At 43.1% G+C, this 15,120-nt stretch overlaps 1 protein-coding gene and 1 pseudogene across 4 annotated transcripts in view; both read left to right on the top strand.

The window, feature by feature from the left end:
• Window positions 1–15,120, top strand: part of GRIA1 (glutamate ionotropic receptor AMPA type subunit 1) — a 365,851-nt gene that overhangs the window by 179,607 nt on the left and 171,124 nt on the right. The window lies entirely within an intron of this gene.
• Window positions 2,805–3,706, top strand: LOC129636209 (adenosine deaminase-like protein; annotated as a pseudogene).

Genomic DNA, 15,120 nt, shown 5'->3' on the forward strand with positions numbered 1-15,120 from the left:
GATTGTGGAGTGAAATGGAAATCATCCTTTTAGATTCAAGCAGGACCTAGTGGCAGGTAGAGAAACACTGAACTATTGAAGAGGACTTAGGATAAGGAATTACGTTCTCTAGAAACACGAAGTGGATTTATAGTTATTATCACCAACAATTCTCATATTTTACATGAGATTTTTCAAACGTGTTTATGAAGTATAAGCAACCATCAATTTTATGCGAGTGCTGGTCAGAATTCTATTTAAGATGAAAGCTCCAGCTGAGTGCCTTGTTCGCTGCTGCAGCCACAGCGTGTGGAGCATCGCCTGGCACATAGTAAGTGCTCAGTAATATTTATTTAATGAGTTAATGGAAAAGGCACATCCACAAATCTATCAGCGTGTCCTTGCTGAGCACCTGTTATTAAGTTTATGCAGTCAAGGCACAGTAAGGCTCACAAAGAAAAATAACTCAGATTCCTTTCCATGAAGATGTCCTAATCTAGGTGGACCTCATAACAACCACCACTATTAGTAAAAGTCACCATCTTGGGGGTGTGCTTTGTCTATATGCTTTATATATTATGTCATATTCATACTTCTAACACCCTTAGGATAATGGCATTAGTACCAGACTCCATTTGTAGATGTAGACACTGAGGTTTAGAGATGCCAATTCCTTGATCACAATCACAAAGCAAGGAACTTGTGGTGCCAGGATTTGAACTCAGCTCCATTTGACTCTGGTATCAACTATGCCAAATGCATTTATCCCATTATTTTCAGGTCACCACCTATGGGTGAGAGGCATGTTGGGAGTACCAGTGTTTGCAGCATTGAAGGTGGGGGCAGAGACAGAGACAGCACCACAAGAAACACCACTCAGCCTCTCCAGGTCTACATATGCTGCTACCCTGGATCTGAGATACTCCCATTCTTCACCTGCCACAACCCTATTTGTTGTGCAGGACAGATTCGGTGACTCCCCTTCCTGGTAGCCTTCACAAACACTGTAAGATCAGGTTAGCTCTGCCCTCCTTCATGACCCCTCATTTTAATACTTCTCATCCCACATTCTAATCTCATGTGTTCCCCACCCACTGTTCTTTGAGTTCTTCCAGGAAAGTGTTTTATCCTTTCAGGGCTAGTACAGTGCCTGACCTATAGTGAATCATTTCCTAAATACTTATGGAATAAATGAATTTTGGGTAGAAAGTGCCACATATGGATCCAACCAAAATATCACAGAATTCAAAGGAAGGAATACATTTTAGGGTGCTAATTAAAACTCCAAGCAAAGAGCTGCTGAGAAGTTGGGTAAGAAGCTCACGCGGTGCTGCACTGCACATGTGTGGACCTAGTGGCCTCAGCAGATGAGTGGTGTGCAATGTGGTCCTGGCAATGTCAACATGGAGAAGACATTCTTCATGTACCTGTTCGTGACCTGGGAACTCATGCTAGGGCGCTGCTGTCACTGGTGCTCAGTACTGCCCCTGCCCTATGCTCGGGGCCACAAGGTCAAGATCAGGAGAGAATCAAGAGTGGAAGTCTATCATGGTGATGAAGCTGAGCCCAGAGCTGCATGTACACTTCAGTTTAGTTCAGTCACTCAGTCATGTCCAACTCCTTGCAACCCCATGGACTGCAGCCCACCAGACCTCCCTGTCCATCACCAACTCCCAGAGTTTACTCAGACTCATGTTCATTGAGTTGGTGATATCGATAATCCAGCCATCTCATCCTCTGTCATCCCCTTCTCCTCCTGCCTTCAATCTTTCCTATCATCAGGGTCTTTTCCAATGAGTTAGTTCTTTGCATCAGGTGGCCAAAGTCTTGGAGTTTCAGCTTCAACATCAGTCCTTCCAATGAATATTCAGGACTGATTTCCCTTAGGATGGACTGGTTGGATCTCCTTGCAGTCCAAGGGAATCTCAAGAATCTTCTCCAGCACCACAGTTCAAAAGCATCAATTCTTCAGTGTTCAGTTTTCTTTATAGTCCATCTCTCACATCCATACATGACTACTGGAAAAACAATAGCTCTGACTAGATGGACCTTTGTTGGCAAAGTAATGTCTCTGCTTTTTAGTATGCTGTCTAGGTTGCACATGTTGTCATAGCTTTTCTTTCAAGGAACAAGTGTCTTTTAATTTCATAGCTGCAGTCACTGACATCTGCAATGATTTTGGGGCCCAAAAAAATAAAGTCTCTCACTGTTTCCATTGTTTCCCCATCTATTTGCCATGAAGTGATGGGACCAGATGCCATGATCTTAGTTTTCTGAATGTTGACTTTTAAGTCAACTTTTTCACTCTCCTCTTTCACTTTCATCAAGAGGCTCTTCACTTTCTGCCATAAGGGTGGTGTCATCTGCATATCTGAGGTTATTGATATTTCTCCCAGCAATCTTGATTCCAGCTTGTGCTTCCTCCAGCCCAGCGTTTCTCATGATGTACTCTGCATATAAGTTAAATAAGCAGGGTGACAATATACAGCCTTGACATAGTCCTTTCCCAATTTGGAACCAGTCTGTTGTTCCATGTCCAGTTCTAACTGTTGCTTCCTGACCTGCATACAGATTTCTCAGCAAGCAGGTCAGGTGGTCTGATACACTTCATCTTATCAAAATGAATGGAAGTAAAGCAATCTGAAGGAAATTCAAGACCACAAAACTTATTGAACTGAAATACTGGATTGTCCAAAAAGTTTGCTCAGATTTTTCCATAACATCTTATAAAAAAAAAACCAGGATGAACATTTTGGCCAAACCAATACATCATACTGTTTATACCAAGAATAACAGTGTTGTGAGAAAGACCATCCTGCTAAGTCATGATGGAGGCGGAAGACAAACAACAGCCCTGGAAGACAATCTTTCCCTTGGAATTACCTAAAATGGAACTTCATTTTCATTTGAGTGGATCCATTAGTTCTAATGCCATGACGAGATTAGTACACAATAAACCAGGTCTTAAAATCCATGACTAGGTGACTATGATTAACAAGGGAAACAAAAGAACTTTGGAAGAAAGTCTCCAAAAGTTTCAAAGTATTCATCAGCTTGCTACTAAAGAGATGTTCATGGCCACAAAAGATGTTATTAAAGAATTCACAGATGATGGTGTCAAGTGCCTGAAACAAAGGAACACACCCAGAAAAGAAAACTACGGAATGACTGAAAAGACTTATGTGGAATTTGTACTTGATACTATAAAACAGTCTGAAAAAAGAGAACAGAGACACTGATGTTAGGTATTTGACAGCAATCAACAAAAGAGGTGGCCCTTCAGTAGCTGAGGAGACTGTTAAGCTTCCTGAAGAGTTCTTCCTTTCTACTGAGGACACAGTTCATGGGTTTGACCTCAGTGGAAACCCTATGGTAGGACAAACAATATTCCTTGGAACTTTTTTAGAACCTGACAAAACATATCTTCATTTGCTATTACATTTTACAGAGATCCCAAAGCAAAAAAATGAAGGAAGGAAGGAAGTATGGATGGATGGATGGATGGATGGAAGGAAGCAAGCAGTCAATGAAGGGAGGGAAGAAGAAAGAAAGGAAAGGAAATTAGGGAAGGGAAAGAAGGGGAAGAAATAAGAAAGAAACTTATGTATTCCTGGATCTGCCTCCTGATAGAATTAGGCATGGGACATTTCTCAGTTTCCCTGAGGGAAGATCCCTGGATCCAGTGGACTTTGTAAGGCATCCCTAGATACCACTGGGTAAAGCTTAGGGCTTCAGTTCCTGCAGCAACGCTCTGTTCCTCTTGCCCCACCCCCAGGTTGAAGTTCATATGGAGAGAAGTACTGTTTTAAGAATATAAATGTCATTTAGAAAAAAAATGATTTAAAGTAGAGTTGGGGGTAAAGTGGTTATTAAGATTCCTGTCTGGATGTTTGGACTATGTTAACCTAGGAAATTTATCCTCTATGAGCCCCAATTTTTACATCTATACTGTTGAGATGACAAAAATTACTGCTGGGAAGTCAAAATGAAGCAGTACATTAGGAACTCATCTGAGCGCTCTGTCCTTTGTAAGTGTTCAAATGTTTGTCATGGTCACTGCTGCCGCTGTTGCTACTTGTCTTCCAGCATTATTATTAGGCAAAATTGGGAGAGTAGGCATTTTATGCAGAAGTGCCCTTCTGAGGAAAAGTACAGAGACGTGAAGAAATGTCCTGCCCTCAGGTATAAAGACGACTCGTGACGTCGGCAAAAAAGGCTACAGGTATCTCATGCTGAGAGAGAGTGACTCCTCTGAACTGAGGAATCAAATGCTCAGAAAGTGAGAGAGCTGGTGAAACCATGCTCCATTCTTGTTTTAAAGAGCTGAATGTCAAAATGAAGAGCCCAACATAGGAGCCCAATGCGTGTGTCTTTTCCACTAAACACACAGCTGAGGCACCGTGACTGCCATTTTGTTCTCAGAAATGATCCCCTGGGAATGTGGGCTACCGTCTCTTATTCTTTCTGGAGAAGAGTGATGTGTCATTAGACATCTTTTCGTCTAAAAGAGTGATACCAACTCTATGTCTAACCACCTAGTCTTTTCCAAAGGCTGCCCAAACAGAAATGTGAAAAATTGGGACTTGGTCCTTATGCCTAGGATTACGGGAGAGTGGGTGTGCCAGTATAAGTGATCCTTTAATTGGCTCTTTTTATGAAAGCTGGGACATTCATAGAACCTATTAGGTTTTCAAAATATGTGAAATTATTTAGCTACTTACAAGATAGATCGGTTTACTACTTTCTCGAAGATGCCATTTCCTGACGATGCTAATTATGGAGGCATTTCAGAATAATAACCTCATAAAGTTCAAGCAGCTGTCTCTGTGTGCAGACTTAGATAACACACAGCTATGACCTCACTCAGGCCAAGGGCAGGTCTTAATAGCTTGAAAGGACTGTGGTCAGAAAAAGAGTTTGGCTTAAACTGTTTTCCCTCTTAACTGTTTAATAAAAGGAAGTGTCTCATTGCAGTTGCTTATTTCCTCCATGATTCCATGGGGTTAGGGCCATGGTACCTTCGGGTCATTAGACAAAATGAAAGTAATGTCTTGGGATAGATTGGGAACCCCAAAACTCAGCCTTGTACTCCAGTCATTGGAACACTTTGGTTATTTTATTCTATCACACTGGTCATTTAGAGTTGAGGAGTCTAAAGATACTAGTCATTTCTAAAGGCTGATTAGGGCATTTTCCCTGGGGAAAGAGCTTCTCTACAGAGGAACTCCAAGATGTCCAAGAAGATGGGCTCTGTGTTTGTTGCGAGACAGGAGAGGTGTTCAGGCAATGACAGAGCCCATGGTACTGGAGAGTAAAACGAACTGCTGCCCATACGTAATGGAAGGTCGAAGGCAGAGTGAGCATAATGGGAGCCTTATAAAAGCAAAAGGAAAAACTAGGGCCATCCACTTATTTAAAATGGAAAAAGGAATGTGTGTTTTTATCCCAATGCCCATCAAATTTCTTTTAGGAAAAAAGAAGTGAGAATAGGAGGAAATTAGACGTAGGAAAATATTATAAATTTTTTGGCCTTTCAAGCATCTTAACATCTGAGGCAGGTCAGGAAAACCAAGGTGGAATGAAGAATCTGAATTCAGGAAATATAAACTAAGTGTAGATTCTGCAGCTGTCACCTGTGTGACTTGAGGACAACATTCCCCTGCCCCCCAGCCTTCACCCCTTGCCTGTCATATAAGGGAGTTAGATCAAACCTCTATAGGTTCTGTCTCTTCTGGCATTCTAGGGTTTGATAACAAGCTAAAACAAGGATCCTGTTTTCCAATGTGTAAGACACAAGAAAAAGTACACAGTGAAGTGACCTATAAATTTTGCTGAACTTTAAATGTGAATTAGATGCAAACATGGAATTAAAAATTAGCATGAAAATCATTATCCTCTGTAGTTTAGGAAGTATAATGCAGTTGCTTTGCAGTGGGAAGAATGAATTTTGCACGTCCTGAAATAAGCACTGAAAAATGTTAGAAGAGATAGACGCTACAGTAGTCTAGGCTTTTTTCCCCTTTGTTAAGACTTTTTCTTTTCTCATTTTGCATCCATGGTTAGATGGGGGACAAACATCCTTGAGATTCTACACGGGTCAATGGTACAAGGATGTAGAAGAATGTCAGGTCACCTGAGCACAGTCATAAGTAATGACATCATACATAGGTTTATATGACCCAGATGACCTGAGGATATACAGCCTCTGGTCAACCTGAGGTAGTATCTACCTGTCCTGAAAGAAAGGAAAGTTTATGAAATTGTTACACTTGAACTTGAGCTGAGAAAACAGCCTTGGAGATGGGAATTCATGCTTACTGAATGCCACAACATATGTTAGCATTTGACACATTTTGTTTCATTTAATCCTTATGCTAAAAGCACCCTATCAGAATGGGGCTGATTCCCCGGCGGTTCGGTGGTAAAGAATCCACCTGCAATGCAAGAGACACAGGTTCAATTCCCAGATCAGGAAGATCCCCTGGAGGAGGGCACAGCAACCCACTCCGGTATTCTTGCCTGGAGAATCCCAAAGACAAAGGAGCCTGGTGGGCTACAGATCATGGGGTAGAGAGTCAGATACAACTGAAGTGACAGCATGCACACACCCTATCAGAATACAGTTTTTAAACATTGTTTGATTTTTTGATTCCTATTTGTAAAATGGGGACGTGAAACCTTGACGAAGGTAAGTAAGGTCTTACAGCTTGTAAATAATATTGGATTGGCCAAAAGGTTCACTCAGGGAGCTTACGGAAAAACCCAAGTGACCTTTTTGGCCAACCCAATATAAGCTGAAACTGAAATGTTCCCTGACTCTGAAGCCAGTCCTCCTCCATAGTACCTCATCACCTTCTGAAATCCTAGTTTTCATTCTAGTTCTGCCTTTGTTTGACTGTGGTACCTGAAAAATAACCACTCAGTTTATTCATCTGTTAAAAATCACAACCAGCCAATTGACCAAAACAGTGACTATTTGGCCTCTGTTCATCTTCCATGGTTTGTGGGTGGACATTACAGTACCACATTTAATTCTCTAGGAACAGTGCCTCTGACAGTCATGAAACACGGTGGCCCTCAACTTTAAAAGGTCCTTGTACAATCTGAAACTATATGTAAACTGTGTCATATATTTATATATTGGTAATGTTTTAGAAAAGAGTCTAAAGCTTTCCTAAGGTCTCAATGGAATTCATATCTCCAAATGCTTTAGAACCTTCTGATCAGTAGATCTCCTTGTGATACCTTCTAGCTCAAGCATCTGTAACAAACTGAAATAAATTAAGGTTTGGTACATGAAGGGAGTTCAAAGACAGAACTTACACTTGCACCAAAGATTATGCAATGTCATGGAAACAGACCTGGCAAAGAATCGAGGACTCTAGATCCTGGCTTATTCTGTCTTGTCACTCAAAGAGATGTTAATTCCCTCTCTCTCCTCTTGTAAACAGTTATTATAAAACCAAATGTGATAATATGGATGAGAATACTCCTGAAAAATATAAAGTTTCCTGCAAAAGTATGACATTAACTGTGAGATATTAAAGTATCAAGTCGTTTCACTAGTTGTCAACTGAGAAAGAGGGAAGATTGTGAGCTCCATCAGCAAAATTTAGAAGCCCTGCTTTTTCATCCTTCAGCAAGGTCTTACATCTGATACTTATGTGTAAATTTCCTTGACTTTAATGAGAATCAGTTGCGAATACAGCTTGCAGGGTTCAGATGGAGATCATCACCAATCTGGGAGCTGATAAATAGAACTTAAGTTTCTTCCCTAAACAACAGTATTTCATCCTTTTTTAAAATCTCCTTTATTCCATGAGGCAGGGGTTCTTAAAGAATGGTCCAGCGCCAGCAGCATGAGCATTACTCAGGAACATGTTAGAAATGCAAATTCTCAAGCCCCACCCTTGACCTACTGAATCAGAAATTCTAGGGGTGGGCTGTTCAGTCTGCATTTTAACAAGCTCTCCAGGGAATTCTGATACACTACAAACTCAAGTTTGAGAACCACTGTCATAAGTGATTATCCCAGGACAGACATCCTGGGCTACTGTGTTGGTTATGGGAAGTCGAAAGAGAATGACAGAGTTCCAGTAACCTGGAAGAGGATCTAGCGCAGTTCACTAAAGGGCAGTATAGGCCAGGTTGGGCTGGAGGACACCAGGGCAGCAAACACGACGGGGCATGTTCAGGGCTCCCCTGGTGGTCTAGTGTAAAGAATCTGCCTGCTAATGCAGGAAACACAGGTTTGACCCCTGGGTCGGGAAGACCCCATATACTGTGGAGCAACTAAGCCCGTGTGCCACAACGACTGAGTCAGTGCTCTAGAGCCCAGGAACCGCGACTACTGAGCCCATGTGCCTAGAGCCGGTGCTCCGCGACAAGAGAAGCCACCACAGTGAGAAGAAGCCTGCACACTGCAACTAGACAGCAGACCCTGCTCGGAAACTAGAGAAAGCCCACGAAGCAGGAAAGACCTAGAACAGTCAAAAATAAGTAAAAATAAATCCTGAAGTGCAAGTTCAGGGTGTTTTCACAGGTCTAAGTGAGGCAGCTACACTCAGTCTTATGCAAACAGAGGTTTCTCAGAGAAAGAAATGCCTAAATTTAGGTTTCCAAAGGATGAGAGAACTGGTCATTTTAAAGTGGAGAAAACTAAGATTTTGGGCACTTGGACAACTGTACTCCAGGTCACACTCTGCAAGCAAGAGGTAGTGTTGGGATTTGAATTCAGGTCAGTCCAATTCCAGAGTTCTTGCTTTTAACCACTACAGTTAGGCTGGAAAATAGGTTTTATCAAGCCTGTCAATCCTGATAAATTGATAATGGCTTCCAGGAAGGCTGGTGATGAGGACTCTGAGACCTGGGCTGGGCTCAGCAGGAAAGGATGCCACAATCAATTAGTGATGTCTGCCTTGGGTGCAGAATAGGGGAGTGTATGTGTCATGCATGCGTTTGCTGACCCTGCACCGCAGAGTACTGCCTCCAGGACTTAGCACAAAGAGGGCAGACCTGCATAGCTGTCTCTTATTCATGGAAGATTGTCTCTGACTTTAAGGAACGTATAGCTCTGTGGCATCAGTGGGCACCTATTATATGTTACTAGGAGGTAGTCAGTGACAGCTGAGGATGTTATGAGCTGATGAAGCATTCATTAAGAAAGGGAATGAAGTTTTCTTCAAAAAGTGAAGCTGCTGATTAAGTGTAACAGTGAAAAACAAACAACGATAACGAACAATCTTATGAACCTAAACTTCAAAGTTTGTAGGACAATTCACTTTCATTTTTTACTTCTGTTATTTCCATCAACATGGCAGATGTTGATATGATAGAAAATGTCACTGTTCGCATAATGTGTCACGTTGGCACTCTCGTGCCTAGGGGAAACTTAAATTTAGAAACGCCACCCAAAAATGATGCATTCAACATACCTAATGGCTCAACTGCGGAGTAGTCTAGAAGTTACTATCAGTCAGAGGGACTGACAGCATGGCTCTTTAAGGCAAAGATGGTACTAAGTTAGTGCCAGTTTGCTTCACACATGGTTTATGGTGTTGAGAAGATGGTAGGTGAGCTCTTTGAAGGGTAATCAAATACTGTTTTCACAATATATTTGTTAAACCAGTGTATGGATTGAAACAACAGTAACAACACAACAGCAGCAACTGTTTCTAATAATCAGAGGAATCTGATGGGTACCCTCAAGTCAGAGAGTCATGGGAAATGACTTCTGGATGAATTTCCTTTGCAAAACTTCTTTTTCACTTCTCTCTGTCTCAACTTCACACTGAACTGTTATAAAAACACTTTTTATCCTTGAAATTGACAATTTTTGGAAGGAACTTGTGCCCTGGACATAGAGATCAAAAGGAGAAGATGATCTCCCCCAAAACCCCAGGTCAGAGCTGTTGGCCACCTAGGCATTTCTCCCCAGGAGTTGTGAACATTCATCTCTCAGTAATCATGACTTGGACAACCCACATGTACCCCCGCCCCCGTTATCAGAGGCTCACTTTACGGTTATGGGCAGCCTTGGGTTTCAGCATCTGAACAACTGGGGCGTAAACCTCAGTGGTCCCCCACCTCAGGGCTCTGCCTGCTGATAGAGCTCCCCTAACCCCCACCTACAGTTATCAGGAACTGGCTTCCCACTGGTCCTCCTCCCCCAAAGCATTTACACTAGAGATGATGGGGGAGCTTATCACCTTAAGATTTATTTACCTTATCTCACATTGGGAGAAGAGATTTGACAGTACCAGGAATCAAAACATTTCTCTGCCCAAGTCCTGCTGACCAGTGCAGAATTATCTCTGATTCATTTTACATTTTAAACATTATCTGAAACCTCAACAAGGAGATAAAGAAAACATGACAGCCGTCTGTGGAAAACAGGCTCTGGGGTGCAGGCTGATAAGGACTTCACCTTTAGATAATCAGCTGGAGAACCATAAGAAATGGACTCAATGTGCAGAGGCTGTGTGTCTTTGTATCTTAGCATCTTCTAAGGTACAAATTCCAACACGAAGAAGGTGCCCTGGAGACCAAGGCTGGGGGTCTCTAGTTTAGATTATATGTTCTGAAAGAGGAAGAGAACCATTTAAAGGTTCATATTGAATACACTGAACCCTGAAGCTTCTCTTTTTCAGGGCTCCTGATCCATTCATGGAGCAGCGAAATACCAAGTCAGTTCAGAGAAACTGCCTTATTGGCTGTGCGTCCTTCACCCCGGTTGGTTTTGTAATGTGTATCCCACATACATCCCTACCCATTGAGCAGTTCTAGTGCTGAAGCTTAGCTACGTGCTGTCATTGTCCAGCCTTCTCTCTTTAACCCAGGTCCATGGCTGTTTTCTCCTTCATTCCATGGAGAGAGTTGAGCCCAGGGTTGAGGGTAGGAACAAGATCTGGTTTCTATATCTGCTTCTGCCACTGTTGTCTTCCATGACTTTGGACAAGTATCTTCCTCCTCCCAGCAGCCCAGTGATCTGCTGTTAGTGCAGGATTGGGCTTCCCTGGTGTCTCAGACAGTAAACAATCGGCCTGGAATGTAGGAAACTCGGGTTTGATCCCTGAGTCAGGAAGATCCCCTGGAGGAGGGCATGGCAACCCACTCCACTATTCCTGCCTGGAGAATCCTAAGGACAGAGGAGCCTGGCGGGCTACAGCCCATGGCATTGCAAAGAGTTGGACATGACTAAACGACTAACACTCATCTCTAAGGAGACTTTCCACCCTAACATTCTAGATCTTCAAGGGAACTGGAATTCTGGGTTCAACTGAAATTGGTGTAACCAGAATTTGCCAACTTTCTCCTCTCTGGCATGAAGCATCACCCTAGGCATCACAGGGGATATGCTTCTATCAGATCTCTCTCTCTGAACCACAGCACTCACAGGCAAGGGGCGAGTAGGAGAGAAAAACAAGTTTACAGTTATCTCTGGCGCACAGCAGAACATACTGTGTGCTATGAGCAAAGTACAAATGATTACAGGGTCTAAAAGAGACAGAAATTGCATCTATTTACAAAAAGTCAGACTCACACTTCACGGCATTTCAGATGAGCCTGTCAGGGAGGGAATTCAGACAGGACACAACTTAGTTTCTATAGCAACATTTACTGAGCAGGTCTTTTGTGCCAGCCACGGTTCTGAGTACTTTGCACACAATAACCCTTTATTCCTCTCAGTCTTTTGATATTGAGACTGTGATTATTATTCCCGTTCTGCACATGAAGAAACTGAGGCATACACTGCCTAAGTAACAGGCCACAAAGAAAGGGGTATGTGTCAGGATTCAAACACAGGCCATCTGGTGGACAAGCTCCCACTGTCAATCTGGTGGCTCTACTGAGTGTGACACGTGGAAAACCATTGACTCTGGAAACTGGAGAATGAAGAAGATCTGACTTCAGGGATGAGCTCTGCGGCCGTGGGCAAGTCCTTTCTTGCCTCTGGTCTCCCAGTTTCTTACCTGTGAAATAGCAGTGCCAAGTACTGGCCTCACTGGATTGTCATGACAATTCAGTAAAATAGTGGATGTAAATATGATTTAAATGATACAAAGTTCTATATATTCTTCTGTTTGTTAAGGCTTTTTTGATGTGGATCATTTTTAAATTATTTATTCAATTTGTTACAATATTGCCTCTGTTTTGTGTTTTGGCCACAAGATACGTGGGATTTTAGTTCCCCGACCAGGGATTGAACCTGCATCACTTGCATCGGAAGGTGAAGTCTTAACCACTGGACTACCAGGGAAATCCCTGTATACTTTTTTTGAATTTATTTATTTTTAATTGGAGGATAATTGCTTTACAATATTGTGTTGCTTTCTGCCGCACATCAACATGAATCAACCATCCGTATACATAAGTCCCCTCTCTCTTGAACCTCCCTCCCCTCTCCCACCCCATCCCACCCCTCTAGGTTGTCACAGAGCACCAGGTTGAGTTCCCTGTAGTATTTACAACAAATTCTATATATTTTTAAATAATAGAAGAAAGCAGAAGGAGCAGCATGAAGAGAAGTCTGAAGGTGGTAAAGTGCAAGGTGTATATATTTAGGCACGTGTTTAGGGCAGAGTGATCGTCCAGAGAGTCCCGTGAGTAAGGGCTACCTGATGGGTCAGGCCTGCGGTCTCTTCCTCAGAGTTACACCTTGGGTAGTTTCCACTCAAGGCTTTACTTCATCTCATCTGTACTATCTATGCTAGGCCTTGACTGTGCTCTCTAAAGTACAGAATGACAAATGTAGTCCATTCTCCTCATGTTTTGCACTGTTGAAGCTCATGCCCAGAATGCCAACACAGTTCTCATCAGCATTTGAGTTCAGCCGCAGCATTTGAATGAAAGGACTAGACTCTTAACCCTCAAAACTAATACAGGCACTGGCACATTAGCTTCAGCAGAATTAGCCCATGTAAGAGCGACACTAGGGACAATCCCAGCGTAAAGAAATAGACTCATCTCAGGAATGTCTGTGCAGTAAGATGTGTTACCATCATCTTCTCAATGCTGTCCAAGGCAGCATCTTCAGATGGTGTCCAGGTTACCATAGGAACTGGTGGTAAAGCTGAAAGGATACGCTAAGAAAAGGGCACCAACTCAAGGAATACTTGGTGGGAATTACACTGGACTGGCACCGGAAGATCTGAGTTTGAGCCCTAGCATGTCTGATTTTTGACTGATTGCCCCTAGAAACTGGAGGAGGAAATAGCAGCCCACTCCAGTATTCTTGCCTGGAGACTCCCATGGACAGAAGAGCCTGGTGGGCTACAGTTCATGGGGTCGCAAAGAGTTGGACATGACTGAGCACGCATGCATGACCCTAGAAACATCATTTCCCCTCCCTGAGCTTTTGTTTTCTGTAAAATGGCACAACTGATATAGGTGCTCCTTAAAGCATCTTTGAGTCTGAAAGCCCAGAAGCATGCAGGTTATTTTAAGGAGAAACTTAACTAAAGCTATTCTTAGGCTCCCAACTAGAAGCTACATGTGATTTTGCATCTCCTACTAACTGCAGAGGTCACATTTTCCACTGCTTCTTGCTCTTATCTCTCTCAGCTACCAGATGCTGCCGTTTACAAAGCCACAACAATAATAATGTGACAACAGCAACAGACATAGTGGAGGACAGCAACTGTGCTAGCAATACGCTTTCAACGCAGTCAGCTCTCAGAGCAGCCCCACTGGGCGGGTATCGTCGTTATCTCTGTAACACAGATGAGGAAGCAAAGGTTTCAGAGTTAATCACTAACTTGCTCAAGAGACAGTGGGGAACTGAGTCCCGTCTGTCCGTGGCACACCTTGTGCTCTTAGCCACCTAGATATCCAGCCAGGACTGAACATAAGGGTATGAACCTAGGTGTCCCAGGTGGCCCTGGAGGCCACTTGCCCTTGAAAAATGATTTCTAAAGATTTTTTTCATAGGGACCAGAGCCTTTCTTCCTCAGGAAGAAGGAAGTCACTAACTCCAGAGAGAGAACAGGACAAGCAGTCCTTTCCCTAAAGTGAATTCTGATGATACAAGAGTGGACAGGCGTTCATTGAAGAGAGAAAATCAGAGGGAGAAAAGTAGCATGAGGAAAGTGCAATTACCCACTTTCTTGGTGATCTGAGAGACACTCCACACAGGAGCCCCCGACCTCTGCCCGACATTGTTCAGTGACCCTGACTGAGCGTGCATGGAAGAGTACACCAGGATGTGTGGGTGTCAGTGGAGGGGGAGTCGCGGCTCATAGATTAGACAGAATGAAGGAACCAGCTGCATGGACCAGCCTCACTTAGAAAGCATCTGTTCCCAAAGCCCTATTAAGTGCCAAGCACACAGAACCATTCCTGAGACAGAGCCCCTGTGCTCCTTGTGTGAGACAGGAGACAAATCCAGGCTTGGCTGGCATTAACGCCAGACGCTAAGTGCCATATGAAAGTCTAAACAACTTGCTTTGGGCGTAGAGTGGAGGGAGGATCCACTCCACAGCTAACTCCAACACAAGGCAGAAAGTGCTACGAGCTCTAATGAAAGCACAAGCTGAGAGCTCCGGGAGCTCAGAGAGGGATGGGTGGATTCTGACTGGGGTTAACACTGAAACGGTGGTGTTTGAGTGGAATCTTGAAGAACTGAAATGAGTGTGAAAGGGCTGAGATGAAATTCCCTTCATCTCTGGGATGTCAGTATAAAGAAAAAGTCAGTGTGTCTATGTTTGCGTTTCTGAAGGCAGAATGGCTGCAAACATCAGGGTCGAAGTTCAGAATGATCTGATTTTGACTTCCGGATCTGCCGTGTCTGTGTGACCTTAAATCTTGGTATCGTCATCTGTAATAGGAGATACTAGTATCTTTTTCATGGGATTCTTGTGGGGAATAAAGAAATTAACTATGGCAAATGTTTAGTAATGCAAGTGTCTAGCAAATAATAGATGATAGCTTTTACTGTAGTATGATTACTGATGCACTGAACATTATCCAGCTCATCTGGACAACACGTGACTATTCAGCCCTGCTGGATATTCGGGCAACTTCCAGAATTAACTAAATGCACCTGCATATTCCTTGGCACTTGCCTTCATCCTGGGTGCATTTTCCCTCTCCCCAGACCCTTGCACAGCCAGCGCCTTTGTCCACTCCTGAATCACAGTTTTG

Source organism: Bubalus kerabau, chromosome 1 (genome assembly GCF_029407905.1).
Source record: "Bubalus kerabau isolate K-KA32 ecotype Philippines breed swamp buffalo chromosome 1, PCC_UOA_SB_1v2, whole genome shotgun sequence".
NCBI classification, from domain to species: domain Eukaryota; kingdom Metazoa; phylum Chordata; class Mammalia; order Artiodactyla; family Bovidae; genus Bubalus; species Bubalus kerabau.